Source organism: Delphinus delphis, chromosome 3 (genome assembly GCF_949987515.2).
Source record: "Delphinus delphis chromosome 3, mDelDel1.2, whole genome shotgun sequence".
Classification (NCBI taxonomy): Eukaryota; Metazoa; Chordata; class Mammalia; order Artiodactyla; family Delphinidae; genus Delphinus; species Delphinus delphis.
Genome location: NC_082685.1, coordinates 122508283 through 122524136, shown reverse-complemented (window position 1 = coordinate 122524136; position 15854 = coordinate 122508283). Strand labels below are relative to the sequence as shown.

The 15854-nt window shown below is 38.6% G+C and overlaps 1 protein-coding gene across 1 annotated transcript in view; it reads left to right on the top strand.

Annotated features, from left to right (window-relative positions):
* Window positions 1-1958: 1958 nt before the first annotated feature.
* Window positions 1959-15854, top strand: part of RNF180 (ring finger protein 180) — a 276822-nt gene continuing 262926 nt past the window's right edge. Inside the window, exon 1 of the mRNA XM_060007026.1 lies at window positions 1959-2027. The gene's annotated coding sequence lies outside the window, so the exon portion shown is untranslated. The remainder of the gene's footprint in view (window positions 2028-15854) is intronic.

Here is a 15854-nt window from a genome sequence, read left to right as displayed (position 1 = left end):
ATATTTAAAACTTTGCATATCTGACAATGTCTTTTTTTAACCTTTATTTATTTTTATTTATTGTTTTTAGTTTTGGCCACACCATGCGGCATGCGGTATCTTAGTTCCCAGACCGGGGACTGAACCCATGCCCAGTGCATTGGGAGTGCAGGGTGTTAACCACTGGACCGCCAGAAAAGTCCCTTTTTAGCCTTTATTAACTTCTAGATTGGAAATAATTTTCCTTCAGAATTTATCTTTTACTTATGTTTCTGTCAAAAAGTCCAATGCCATTCTGATTTCTGAATCTTCATAAATGATCTATTTTTTCCTCCCAGGACCCTGTTAAGATCTTTATCCTAGAACCATGTGTTTTGAAATTTCATAAAAATACACTTTGACAAAGATAATTTTTATCCATTGAGCTGAGAGCTTGTATCCTATTGCCCCTCAGGGCTAAGAACTATTGTCCTGGTTTTCTTCAATAATTCTTTCTTCTGTTTGCTTTACTTACTATTAGATATTTGACCTTTCCTTGCCTAATTGCCATGGTTAGAACCTGCAGTACAATGTTGAAGAAAAGTAGCAAGAGTGGGACCTCCTTTGTCTTACCCTGATCTTAGGTAAAAGTATTCATTCTTTCACCATGAAGTATGATGTTAACTTCAGGTTTTCAAAATAGATGTCCTTTATCAGATTGAGGATGTTCTCTTCTATTCCAAGTTTGTTGGGTGTTTTTAATCATGAAAAAGTGCTAGATTTTTTCGAGTGCTTTTTCTTCATCTATTGAGATGATCCTGTAGTTTTTGTCCTTTATTTTATTAAGAGTGTATTACATTGATAGTTCTTTTTATTGAACCAACCTTGCATTCCTTAGACAAATCCCTCTTGGTCATGTTGTAAAATGCTTTTTCTACATTGCTGGATTTGGTTTGCTAGTTTTTTGTTGTGGATTTTTGTATCAATATTAATAAAGTCTGTAGTTTTCTTTTCCTGTGATGTTTTTGTTTGGTATTGCTTCTGTTGTTGATTTCATCGGATTTTCAGGTGGGAAATCATTGCATATCACCTTAGTCTTGGAACAAGGCTCTAAATAAGCCAGTCAGGTAAATGGAAATGTCTATATCTAGCAGAGAAAGCTGTACAGTCCTTTGAGGTCCCCCCACCCAGCTTCGTTCCCCTTCCTCAAGCCAACTAATAAAACTTGCTTTTTTATATTCCAAACCTTATTTATACTCTTTTGATCATCTATTTTCATTGCTCTGAATCCAAAGTTCACGACGTGCTGACAAGTCCACATTTACTCAAAGCAGCCCCCTGACTAAGCGCTTTTGATTTACCGCGGGTCATGAACTCACCTACCAACCGTAATTTGTCAAGAGTGGAAACAAAAACACTTTAGTAGTTAATCCCAGTTGCACTTGGATGGAACTTTAGGCATAAGAAGGTAAGCAACTAGGACAGTGACATCAGAAGGGAAAAGTAAACTCAGATAGTGGCGCTGCCTTAGGAAAAGTCTAGGCGTGGAGATGGGTCGGGGGATGACAGCCGATCTGAGCAGGTAATGGGCTCAGCAGGTGGGCTCGGAGCTCTGAACTACAGGAGGGGCTGGGTGAGGCCACGGGAGAAGCAGGCACTCGCAACTTCTTTTGCTCTGGTAAAAGGTTGACCAGAGAGCACAACTTTCCCTCGGTGCCGCCCGGCCCCGCGCAGCTGGCGCTGCTGGCAGGGCTACTAAGGGTCGGGGCGGGGCGCCGCCCACGCGCGGCTCGGGCCGGAACCTGCTGAGGTGGGTGCGCAGAGCTGGAGGCGGCGGGGAGCGCCCGTGAGGCGAGACCGAGGCCGCGGGCTCCGGGCCGCCGGCGCAGCTCGAGCGCTTTCCGCGGGGTTTGGCTCCTGTCGCTTCCCGTCTCGCTGAACCTGCATCGCCGCCAACAGAGCCGCCGCCGCCGCTGGAGCTGCCGCCGCGAGTCCTCAGAGCCAGGCTGCGGGCGGCCGGGCGCTCCGGGACGACGCGCGGAGCGAACGGCTCCGGTACGCGGTCGCAGGTGAGGGCCGACGGCTTGGAGCCCGGCGGGGTGCGGCCGCCCGAGGGTCTGGTCTCGGCCCGGCCCTGCGTGGCCGCGGCGGCTCGGGCCCCACGTTCGCGCAGGGAGGACGCGCAGAAGGCTGGGCTGGTCTGGCCCGGCCGCTTCCCGGCGCGGCCTCAGGTGATGCGGAGGCGGTTTAACTTTCGCACCTGAGGCTTGCGGGGCGGCGGCGGCGGCGGCGGCGGCCTCGGGGCGCGATCCGGAGGGAGGGTGGAATTACACGGGGTCTGGAAACGTGAGCCGGGCGGCGCCTGGGGCGTGCGGGGCGGCGGTGGGGCGCCGCGGGGCCGGGGTGGGCCGCCCTCCAGGTGGGAGTTGAGGCGCTGTGTCCGGTTTCATCTCAGAGCTTGTGGGGAGAGTCGGCACACACCCCCTCCCACGGCCCGTTCCCTTCGCACAGACCCACTTTCTTTTGTCTGGTCCATTTCGGTATCGGCGTTTCAGCTGCTTTTGTTGCAGCCTCGGGTCCGGAGTGTACAGACTTGTTGTCAGGCAGAGGTCATGGGTAAGCTCTGAAATGCAACGGGGCGGAGGTGGGGAGAGGGTCCATAGGGTGGCGGGGATTTATTATTAGTGCCCTCATTAGCTCTAATGTGTATATCACCGAGTTCTTTTCGAGACAGTACTCAGTAGTTTTGTAGCATCTAATAGTTTTAACACCTGGGAGACCATTCATTAGTCAATTTCAAAGGAGCACTGTGTGGACAGGTTACTATTAAGTTACCCATTTTATAGACCAGACAGCTAAGGCACCCATGAGGAAAAGTGATTATTTCAAAAATAAGTAGGCAGCCCTTGTGGGAGCTGTGATTAGAGCTTATCTGAGAGTTGTCCTCAGTCCGGTCAGTCACTCAACCTCAAACAAAATGTAGCGCTGAGTGCCCCTCTAATAGGCGTATTTTTATTTACTCATTAATTACTAAAACCTTTCTTTAAAAAAATAGAGTTGAGCCCTTTCATATTCCTGGACTAGTACCCCTAAAAGTGATACTTAAAAGACCAGAATCATTCCATTTGTTGAATAGGATCACTGGAATCGTAGTAAGGACTAAATTTGTTTGTCTTTTCATCTGTCAAACCATTAATCTCCCATATAAAAATGGGGCCACTGGGAGCCCCAGTATACCTAGTGATTATCATAGCAGAGACCCTAAATGTTTATTTAATGAATAAGAGGAATCGTGGTATGCCTGAGCAGCAAGTTTTCTTTTCTCATACAAAAGAATTAAACATTTAGAAGAATAATCATTTTAATAATTTCAATGAAAATTAACTTGTAATCATGTGCATATTATGTTGGGCTCTCTCTCCAGAGCCATCGACAATTTACCCATTTCCCTAGGGTTTGCTCTTAAATGATTTTGCCAATAGATCTTTTATTGCCCCATTTTTCTTCGTTTGTTTCATTTATATATTTGGTCTTTCAAAGTGAAGATATTTTTTCTTCTAAAATTCAAGGAAAAGAGTCTTTAAAAAAACAAGCTTTTTTCCCTTGATAAAATAGACTTAATTAGGCTTTTATTAGTGTATCTGAGGATAGACACTAGCTTCTTTAATAAGTAACTCCTGTACATCAAGCAATAATTCTTCCAGTCAAGTATGAATTAATAATCATTTTAATCCCTGTAATATTTTATGACACATCTACCTCATATAATGCCTTTTTATCAAACAGAATAAAGCTAAAAAAAGTTCAGTTAAATTTTGCTAACTACATAGCACACATTTTAGGGCACAGTATGACTAGACTTAATTACTGACTCATGGAATAAACACGGTTCTCTTTCCCTTACACCATCTTCACTCAGCACTCTGGAAAAAAAAGAATGATAATCTGTCCTAGCTCTCATAAAGGGATATTTGGAGAATTAATGAAGTAGTGTCTGGAAAATATTTTAAACCCCTTGGAAGAAAGCTGCTTTGTGACTTCGAAGTGTGACTATAGGGTCATGAAACACTACCTCTTCCCCCAAACATGCTGTCAGTTATGTTTTTTTTAGAGTGGTCATTTCAGGTAGTTATTTTAGGAGGCTAAATACTTGTTCCAAAAGTGCTGCTGCTATTCACAATTACTTTGAATATTTGAAAAATTTAGTTGATTTACAAGCAACATAAAAACATGATTTTAGAATCTCTTTTATAACTACTTGTCTTTGGTTTATATTTTATAATCAAAAACTATGTAACTCAGTTTGAACATCTCTTTTATTTGCTAAACTTGGCAGAATGATTTCTGCATGGTTGCAAAACTCAGCTCTATCTTCAAGATTTTACTGCTATTAAGGATATTTAAACAGTTACCACGAAGGCTATGAAGACAATTTTGAAAGGGTGTTTTAAAAATAGTTTTGGGACTTCCCTGGCAGTCCAGTGGTTAAGATTTCGCCTTCCAATGCAGGGGGTGCAGGTTCAATCCGTGGTCAGGGAGCTAAGATCCCACATGCCTTGGGGCCAAAAAACAAAAAAAACATAAAACAGAAGCAATATTGTAACAAATTAAGTCTTTAAAAATGGTCCACATCAAAAGATCTTTTAAAAAATAGTTTTAATTAATGGCAAGATTATTAGAAGTAACCTTCCCAGAGTGACTACTCTGAAATGGGCACTGCTTACTTGTAGGTTTGTATACATTTGTAATACATATATGTATATCTATGTGTACATTTGCATATTGTTAAACATTTTGAAAGTAATAATTTGGATTGCAACCTATCAATTATTTATTCAAGTAGAATACATTAAGTAAACCACATATAATACTGGAACTGTATTAAGTTGTGGCTGTATTTCATATGAAAAATTGAACTTCACATACATGCAAGTGTAAATCTTTATAATAATTTAGAATCAAAATTTAGCTCCACATTATATGTTTTGAGTGTAATATAGCTAGGTCGAAATGGCCTCATCAAAATGCGAAATTGCTATTTTCAAAAAAATCATTAGCAAGTTGTGTGTGGGAGAGATTTTCTTGATCACACCAATTACTGGATATGTTCATTTTCTTCATTTCTGGATTGTCTGAAAATTTTGTATCTGTATTATACATATTATATATCATATAAGTGTCAGAAGTCTGTTATAACTATATTAGCAGTTAAGGAGATATTGGCCTAGTCCTCTAAAGTCATCAAGCAGGAGTTTTATGATAAACATATGAAATCATTTCTGAGGGATCAGAAGTAGGGAATTTTCCATGCAGTCAATAGCTTGAGGGATAGTATTGTGGCTGCAAATATACCCCATTCCATTCCATTGAATAATAAATACGTAATAAGGAGCATATGAAAAGAAGGGGTATTATCCTTTTGATATTCAAATGGAAAAAAGTTCCATTACTTAGCAGCCAAGTCTCTCTTTTTAAATGAGAGTAAATGGTAACTTTGAAAGAAATCACCTATTTTGATATGCAGATTACTGAAGTGACAAATAAATTACCAGCTGGCAAGCAGAAATTTTCCCCTAGCATGGCCCTTTCTAAGATGAGCAACTGTGATGGTAAACATTACCTTCTGGTTATATACAGGGGTTTGTCTCCCTGGTATTGGTCCATGCCCATCTCATTCCATTGATGAAGTGTACCTTGCCTCTGACCCTCACTCTAATCTCTGACCTTACTTCATCTTTAATTGCCACCTTTGGGTGGAAAGTAGTTGGTTCAGAAAGGAAGACAGCAGAGGGAAGGGATGAGAATATCTGTTTCATGTATAACATGAATTTTTTTCTCGTTTTGGAAGGTTAATAGTTCATTTTTGAGGTCTCTTCAGAATTCCCTGCATCAGAACAGCCCCAATAAGTAGGCAGTCCCCAATAAAATGGTGACATAAAGATGCCCACATTAAAATATCTTCTTTTGGCCCTAGTATAAAATAATGTGTACAAAAATAATATTATATTAACCAAAGCTAAGTATCTTTGGTACAGTAAACATTAACCACATAATTAACAAGATGTTTTGTTGCTTTTCTTGATTTTAGAAAATATTTGAGGAAATGACTTGAATGGTGAGCCTTTTACAAAATGTAGCTGAGGAAACTGGAGCTGTTGCATTTTTTTTGTCTTGATAAATTTCTCTGTAGCAAGCAGAAATATTAGAGATTATTAATAATAGAACTGCCTTCAAGTTCTGTAATCTCTTTCCCTGATGTAACTGGTGGAAAAACCTTAGAAACAAGCAGTAGGTCATTAGCACAGATTTTAAAAGCAACTTCAAAACATCTTTCATAAAATTGCTGAGATAAGCATGAGGCATATTCTGATTGAGAATCTCCTGGCCTATTCATAAGCCTGGTGAAAAAAATTTTCCGACGAGCCAGAATTGAAATATGAACACCAATTTACGCAGCATGGGATGAATAGTATAGATATGTGGGCCCATTGTATAATGAGTAAATTGGGGACTGTGTTAAAGTTTATTTAATAGAGTTAGAAATTAAAACTAAGATATATTTTTCTAGCCATATTCTGCTTGAATTTTTGGTTTTATTCGTTCCCAGACCATTGGTCTCCTGGAAGATATATAAATTGTATAATTAATATTTGTATAGTTTCACCTGTCTGACTTAGAACTAGCTAAGGCTGTAGAGTCCTAAATAAAGCTTGCTCTACTCTAATCTGACATTATACTTTTTGCTCACCCAACAACCATACCCTTTCCCAATTTAGTGTTTTGGCTTATATTATTTTCTTTGCTCAAGATGCCCATTCCTCTCCATTCTACTTGCTAATGCTATCTAAATTCTCTCTTACCCTTTAAGACCCAGATGGAATACTACTTTTTCCCAGAAATCCTTCCCTAACTCCCTATTTCTTGTTTTCAGTTTACCATATCTTTCTATTTGTTAATTACTCTCTGTTTTTGATAATTTCTTTTATTTTGGCCTTGAATTTGTTTGTTTTTTTAACTTATTTTTATTGGAGTATAGTTGATTTACAATGTTGTGTTAGTTTCTGCTATACAGCAAAGTGAATCAGTTACACATACATGTATATCCACTCCTTTTTAGATTCTTTTCCCATATAGGTTATTGTAGAATATTGAGTAGACTTCCCTGTGCTATACGGTAGGTTCTTATTATCTATTTTATGTATAGTAGTGTGTGTTTGTCAATCCCAATCTCTCAATTTATCCCTCCCCCCGTCCCCGGTAATCATAAGTTTGTTTCCTACATCTGTGACTCTATTTCTGTTTTGTAAATAAGTTCATTTGTACCATTTCTTTTAGATTCCACATGTAAGCGATATCATGTGATATCCATCTGACTTCACTCAGTATGACAATCTCTAGGTCCATCCATGTCACTGCAAGTGGCATGATTTCATTCTTTATTTATGGCTGATATTCTATTGTATATATGTACCACATCTTCTTTACCATTCTTCCTTTGATGGACATTTAGGTTGCTTCCATGTCCTGGCTATTGTAAATAGTGCTACAGTGAACATTGGGGTATATGTATCTTTTCGAATTATGGTTTTCTCTGGATATATGCCCAGGAGTAGGAATGAATTTGTTTTCCACCTAGTTTTTTTTCCCTCTAAGGCACAGGTCAAATATTCGATATATATTTTCTTGAATCATGTATAGCACCTATAACTCTGTATACTAGCTGGGCATATTCAACTTGTAAGGTTAGATCTACAAAAGATGTATTACTTAAGAGAGTAGGGTAGAATATCTTCATGCTTCATAATTGTGTCAGTGTTCTGGTAGAAAATACATAGCAGGCTCAAAATGGAGTAGTTCAGAAGATTAATATTAAAAGTGTTCCTGGGTTAAAATAAACCAACAGTGGATGGTGAAGCATCTCAGGACTAACAATAGTGGGAACCATTATCATCCCTAGACCTGAAGGGGTGAGAGAATTGGATCATGACTGAAACCCAGAGAGGGTAGCTATGTGGGGAATGCTGCCTGACTAGACCTCCGGCCTTTCTGTGATTGGGAAGGATGAGGAAATAAACACCCCAGCTTCACTCTCTTCCAGCCCTCTGATTTCCTGGTGGTGCTTCCCACTGGCAAATCCAACTGGAAGGCAGAAGATTAGGGGGCCCTATTTTTGCAGGTCAAAAGTCAGCCTCCTGGGAAATAGAGCAAGGTAGGGTGGAAAGTACCTCTGGAGTGGGGGGCGAGGGAGGCAAAGAATATCCAGTGCTATAATCATATCATCTAGAGAGTGTTTTGATTACAGTTACGTAAGCCTTTTTGTGCTGTCGTTATTTCATAAAAGGCATACCTGTTTCTTTCTAGTCTAATTCAGTTACTAACATCCAAGAACACTTTATTTTATGATTGATGCATTTCATAAGAACCACTGTCCCTCTTTTGTGGTGTTAGCTGGTGTGGTATCGTTACGCATGTCTTCTCAGTGATTTCATTTTTTCATATTTTGTGTTTTGCTTGTACAGTGCCCAGGTGGGAGACACAGAACTTCTGCATAGTCATTGGGAAAACTGCCCCATCACCATTCTAACCACATGATTTGTCTGAATTAGTCAGGATTGCTCATTTTTCTCTTTGTGCCATTTTCATAGATAAGTGGTTTTCAGTCTTGTTGTATATGGTTCTCATTGCAGATACTCTGTTTCAAGCAGGTTTAAGATAAATCTTGAACATCTGTTCTTTTAAAAAGCTTTCAGATATTTCAGATGCACAAATGTGAGAAGCACTAGCACAGGTAATCATTTTGGTCATAGTTTCCCCCTCCCCGTTTAATGTACATGTAGCACTCCTCAGTAATTAAGGGAAAGCTAATGCTGCTTTATGGACTCTTCAAAGCAAAAAAGATGTTTTAGATTTTTCACATTGAGAGGTGCTCATGATATAGGATGCAAAATATGTGGTTTCCATATTATTAAGGCAAATGAATTTAAATTTTTAAATATAGATATAAAACCTTTTAAATATACAGTATAGAGAATAATGTAATGAACACTCATGTTTCCACCATGTAACCTTATATTAACATTTTATTATTTTCTGATTTTTTTAAGAAAAAATACATTACACATAAAATTTAAGCCCCCCTTAGATCCCTTTGAAGAGGTTACCATTATCCAAACTTGGTATTTATCATTTCCATTCATGTTTTTATACTTTTGCTATATATACATGTATCAGTAAACAAACTAAAACATTGTTGCGCATGCTTTAATTTTTTGTAGCTATTACTATGCTGTGTGTTTTATTCTTTACCATGTATATTTCTGCAGCCTTTTTTTCCCTTGTTTAACATACTTTGGAATTTTTTCTACATACATATAGCTTTAGTTTATCAACTTTCATTGCTATATAATATTCCATTGTATCAATGAGCACAAATTAATTTGTCAAATCTCCTATTGATGAAACGTTGGTTGTTTCTAATTTTTTGCTACGACAAAATGTTGCGAAAGTGAACATTCTTTTATGATATAATATTTCCTTAAGTACATAAAAACCTAGAAGTAGAACTGCAGACCCACATATACACGTTCTGTCTTAGCAGATCTTGCCAAAATGCTTTCTGAAATGCTTGTGTCTAGTTATACTTCCCCATAGTGGTTTATGAGATTTTTGTTGTTGCTTTGTATTATGTTTACACTTGGTCTTGTCAGACTTGTGATGGGCATGAAATGGTATCCTGTTTTAATTTTAATTTTCCTAATTTCTGGTGAAGTTGAGCACTTTTCATATGATTGTTGGCCATTTGGGTTTCCTCTTCTGGCAATAGTGATTTTATATTCTGTGTTAATTTTTCTGTTGGAGATTTATCTTTTTAAAAATTTGTATTGTAGAATCCATTGTAGATATTAATCATTTGCTTATATTTATAAGTTTCTTCTTCCTGTCTGTGGGTTGTCTCTTAATTTTGTTTGTATTTTCTTATACTGAAGTTTTAAAAGATATCAGTATTTAAAAATTTTCAGTATTTTGCTCTGTGTTTTGAAACAGTTTTATGACTCAACATGTCGTCATAACCTTGGTCTTTCTAAGGTTTGCAGCTCTCTTCCTTACGTTCATAAATTCCTTCTAGATAGAGTATAAATAAATAAATGAAGAAATAAACATGCCACAGTTTATCACTGGAATATACATAAAATTATTAATCCTTAACAATTTGTGTAAAAAAGTTTCCCAGTTCAAAAACAGCATCTAAATAGCAGCTTCCAATGTAGCTTTTTCTCATTTTTCTTAAAGCTCCTATGAAAATGTAGAATAAAATGGAAACTCACCGCAAAACTAAAAAGCAAAAAACTCCTAAAACACTAAAGCTGGGGGGAAGTAACCTTAATTAAGAAGCAGATTGTCCTCGATTGAAGGGAATTTCTCTACATCAGCACCTGCAAATCCCTATTCCACCCTCACCTCTTGATACAGACTGCCTGATAAATTCAGGCAATTCACTTTCTGGGTTCCCAGCAAATTCCAAGAAGCCACTAGGCAGAATGTAAGGCGTTTGTGGTGGGTGCTGCAGAGCATCTGGAGACCTGAGACACACAGAACCCTGGTAATAATACATAGCAGCATCACGGGTCACGCCAGTTCCTCTCCCAGAGAAACAGGCAATAAAAGATAGTGCAAGATGCCCCTTGTGAAGAACAGAGTAGAGAACAGAGGACCAGGTGGTGAAGGCCTGTTAGGGAAACTGGACTGAGTGCTTTGTGTATCAGCAAGCTCTGCCACCATAGATCTGAGCAGGTGGGCAGAAAAGTGACCATGGGTAATTTCCTCACCTTGTCTGTTTAACACTAAGTCTCAGTAGATCCCCCCCCCCATGATTGAAATGTATAGAAAGAAAAAGTAATAAAGCAATCTAAAATGAAACCTCTGAAATACTGTGGGACAAAGGAAGATTTATTATTGAAAGGAATTAGAATGTGACATAAATTTCAGACTTGATATATATTAGTCACATGAATATGGTATTTTATATCCCTAGTGCTCAATTTGTGTTCAGGGGTTCTGCAAACAGTGAAACATTTAACCCCCTCATTGTTTTTATCACGTTGATCTTTTGAGGTTCCTTATAAGATTTTGTGTGAAGGGTAAAGTGCAATGGCTACTTTCTTAAATAATGTTATTCTCAAAAAATTGAACTTTAAAGAAAGAAATTTCACTAATTAAATCAATTTTGTTAGGGGATCTTACTAATCACCGTTAAAAGTTTTGTTGTGAAACTGAGGATATTGGATTTACTGAGAGTCAGAATAGCTGTTCAGAATGTAGGATAGGTTAAGTGCCTTAGATGTCTGGAAACATTTAAAGAAGGCAGGCTAAACCCTGCCTATTTCAGGAGCCTCTAAAAACCTAGAGGCAGGCAGAATTTTTTCTACATACATGTAGCTTTAGTTTATCAACTTTCATTGCTATATAATATTCCATTGTATCAATGAGCACAAATTAATTTGTCAAATCTGGAAACATTTAAAGAAGGCAGAAACATCTAAGGACCTCACTGAATGGGAAGACAGAAGAAACAACTGGTGCAGCATGGCTGTTTCAGGATTATAAACCAAATCTTCATCTTAGCACACCATCTAAGTATCAAGGAATTCCATGGAGATCCATGCTGAAGGACTATTTAGAATAGCTGTCTGCAGAAACATTTGCTGCCAGACAGTGGTAAACTTATAAGAACAGGAGAATAAATGATAGCAAATTGGGTATATCATGATGTAGATTCTGTAATTCCAAAAAAGCGGGGAGTAAGCAAAGGCAAAGCAAATGTTAAAAGTAAAATGCACTAAAATTCATATGGTTAGATAGGAGTGTGTGCATTTTTTGTGGACTCTTGTTAACTTATTGAGCCCTGATTTATTTTTAGAATGGCTAAAGAAGTGTATTTCTGATGTCACCCAAAAGCTGATCACGACAATATAGATCTTGAAGCTTAGAGCTAGTTACTGCTTCTATGCCTTACCTTCTGCTTTTCTTAGTGTAGTCACCTAAAATGCCAGCAGATAGAGGAAGGGCAGCCAATGATGTTTGTTGCCTTCTCTATTCCAGTAAATGACTTAATAGAGAGCACTTTCCCCCTTCCCAACTTTGAACTCTCTGTAAGGACGTCAGTCAACCTCACTGCTCTTGTCCTTAGAAATCTCAAGATTCTAGAAATAGGAACTTCCTCCTTATAAAATGATGGAGATAGTTTGGGAAGTTACTTTACTTCTCTAAGCCTCAGTTTCCTCATTTATAAAACGGAGTTAACAATCCCTACTTCACAGGAATGTCCTGATGATTAAAGGAGCTAATGCCATTTAGTAATCACTGTCTTCAAAAATAGTAGTAGTATGTAAAATAATTCCAACCCCTTGAATTCATGTTTTATATGTAGAGATTTTAGTTTAACAAATATGGAGAGTATACTACTTTCTGTACCATTGCTAATTAAAAAGAGAAAAGTACTATTTTCTGATGGATAGCTTCATAAAGAGGATTATAAATAATTTGAACACATCCAGTGACATATAGTCATCAAACCACATAAGATGTCATGAAGCTCAGATCATATTCTAAAATGGAGCTTCTAAAATTCAGTCTCTATAACATCATTAAAAGGCTGAGACCAGCTTCCTTTGGTGGTGTTTGCTAAATTTACCCTGGTGATGCCAGTAAGTTGTATCCTGACTTTAAGCAGAGTAAGGAAAGAATGCCTTTTTTTGAATGCATAAGAATGTCTTGCTTATGCTTGCTTACTTATTCACTCATTCATTCAACTGATTAATGCCCAACACTGTGCTAGCACTGTTACAAACTGTTAAGGAGTTTGCAACTCAGCAAGAAAGACAGACATGGAACAAGTAATTAAAAGCATGATGAATGTTCTGAAGGAGAATTGGAAAGGTCATTGGGGGAAAAAATAGGTCAAGGAAGACCCACTCCCCTTTCTTCTCCAGGGAGAGGCATTTAAGCTGAGACTTGAAGGATATGGCTCTATTCCCTGGAGGCCAGGGGCAAACTTTCCAGGGATCCAGGGGTAGGAGCAGGGGGAGTGAGCCAGTGGAGTGGAGGAGTGGAAAGAAGTCTGGACTGCGGGCCTGTAGAGCAGACTGGGACTGAGGACAGACAGCAGCCTGGTCAGCAGAGCACTGGGAAGCCCCTGAAGGGTGCAGGAAAGTAATGATCTGTTATGTGTTTTCAACAAGGGCTCTGCCTTCAGTGTGGAAGATAAAATGCTTCAGATTTTCAAAAAGTAAAGCCTTGGTGATTAGAACCATAATTTTTGGCCTAGAATTTTTATTTATTTATTTATTTTTTTGCGGTACACAGGCCTCTCACTGTTGTGGCCTCTCCCGTTGCGGAGCACAGGCTCCGGACGCACAGGCTCAGCGGCCATGGCTCACGGGCCCAGCCTATCCGCGGCATGTGGGATCTTGCCGGTCCGGGGCACAAACCCACGTACCCCTGCATTGGCAGGCGGACTCTCAACCACTGCGCCACCAGGGAAGCGCTTGGCCTAGAATTTTTGAGGTCACACATTTGCTTATTGTTTATAGAGCATATGGGGTGAAATATTTTCCTCTTCACATATTTCTTCCTTGGCCTGTTAGAGAGATTCTGTCCCATTCTACCTTTTTGAAAAAGCTGGCAAGGTATCTTTTGTCCTCAGTCCACTTTAATCCCCCTCTCTCCCTTTGCCCCTTCCCTTCAGAATTCTGATGTTTTCAGAACAAATCCTAAGGAACATGACCATAACTCTGAGTGACATTGCCAAATAACTGGAATTAGAAGTTTTTCTTGCAGTGGTTAACAGAGGGGAGTCTTCTGGTTATGATAACCTGAAAACCTATGCTACAAATACTAGAACTTCTCTACAGATATTTGATATATACTACATAAATGCATAGATGAGCTTGTAACAAAGTAAAAGAAAGCCCAGGAGCTAAAAAGAAGAAGAAAGGTGGAGAGAGCTTGGCAACAGACACATGACATAAAAACTACCCTTAGTGTTAGAGTGAGGTTGCTAGGCTCACTAATATACTCATAGTTATACAGGAGGCCAAGGCCTTGGGTACACATAAGTCAGGCAGTTGGGAACTGAGACCCCTGAGTAAAACCAGGACTTGGGAAGGGTAACATTTTCAGTAAAACAGTAGATTAAAAAAAAACGGCATCCACGGACACAGAGATTACGAGGAAGTCTGTATTGGCTTAGTCTCTGAGTAGATGGTAGAGAAAAGTCTCATCTGAAAATTCTGTTTGTTCAGTTTTTATAAAAAGAAACTTTTTATGAAAAATTTCAGACATACACAAAAATAGAGGAATGGCATAATGAATCATCATGTATCCATCAACCAGCTTTAAAAGTTATTATTATTCTTCCATTCTTGTTTCTTTTTTCTGCATTATATAAAATTTGTTTCTACATTATACAATTTTGCCTGTAAATACTCAAAATTAGAATATTTATCTCTAGCCTAAGGACCTTTAAAAAACAGCAACAGTTTTATATATTATGTCCAACAAAATGAACAGTTCTTTAATATCATCTAATACCTAGTTCATGTATAATTTTCTCTGGTTGTCTCAAAAATATTTTTTTACAGTTGATTTGTTTGAATCAAGATTCAAACAGGGTCTACACATTGCATTTGTTAGACATCTTAAATCTCTTAAGTTTCTCCTCCCTCTTTTAAAATTAATTTATTTTTTGAAAAAACCAAGTTGTATTTGGCTAGTTGTAGCCTCACGGTGTCATTGCAACATTCCTCTATTCATGTAGTAAATAAAGTGGTTCTTAGATTTAGAGGTTTGATTCAGTTCAGGTTATTATTATTATTTTAAGAATACTTTAGAGATGGTGCTCAGTATTTTCAGCTGCATTACATCAGGAGGCACAAGATGTTTGGTGGTTGTTATAACGTGAATTGTATCCCCCCAAATTCATATACTGAAGAGCTAATTCCCAGTAGGTACCTCAGGCTGTGACTGTATTTGGAGATAAGGCCTTTAAAGGGTGATTATGTTGGAATGAGGCTGTTTGGGTGGACTCAATCCAATCTGGCTAGTGTCTTTATAAGTAGGGGAAATTTGGACTTGCAAAGAGACACCAGGGTGTGTGCCTACAGAAGAAAGATCATGTGAGGACACATGAGAAGGCAGCCATCTAACATCCAAGGAGAGAGGCTCAGAAGAAACCAACCCTGATGGCCCCTTGATCTTAGACTTCTAGTCTCCAGACTGTGGAAAAAAAAAAAAGTCTGTTGTTAAAGCCATCCAGTCGGTTGTATTTTGTTATGGTAACCCTAGCAAACCAGTATAGTTGTCCTGTTTTCGTGTGATGTTAAGATTGATCTTTGAGTTCAGGTGGTAACAGCCTTACACATACATTATAAAATGCTCCATCATCCTTTTTTCCAAATGTTTTTAGTATCCATTGATTTCTTTCCCTTAAATCCATCATTTCATTAGGGGTTGTAAATGGTGATTGTATTAATCATCCTACATTTATTAGCATGATACCTTTAAACTGAAGAATTTTTCCTCACCAACTTGTTCACCCCGAAATAGTCTGTAGATTCTTTTCCTATATTTATTCATTTTTAATTCTGACATCCTTCAAATCACCTGAGAATCCTTAACTTCAGATTTTAGTACTTGGATTTATATTGAATACTAACAGGGTGAGCCAAGGAGCCCCAAACTGAGAAACTTACCGAAAAGCTATTCCTCTGCTGGTGATGTTCCTCAAGCATCTGGCAGATACAGTGTGAAACTGTTCTTCCTGGAGGGGCAGGTCCTCAAACAAGGTCCCATAGTTGTCTCATGGTAAAGATGAATTCATACTCCAAAATTACAAAACT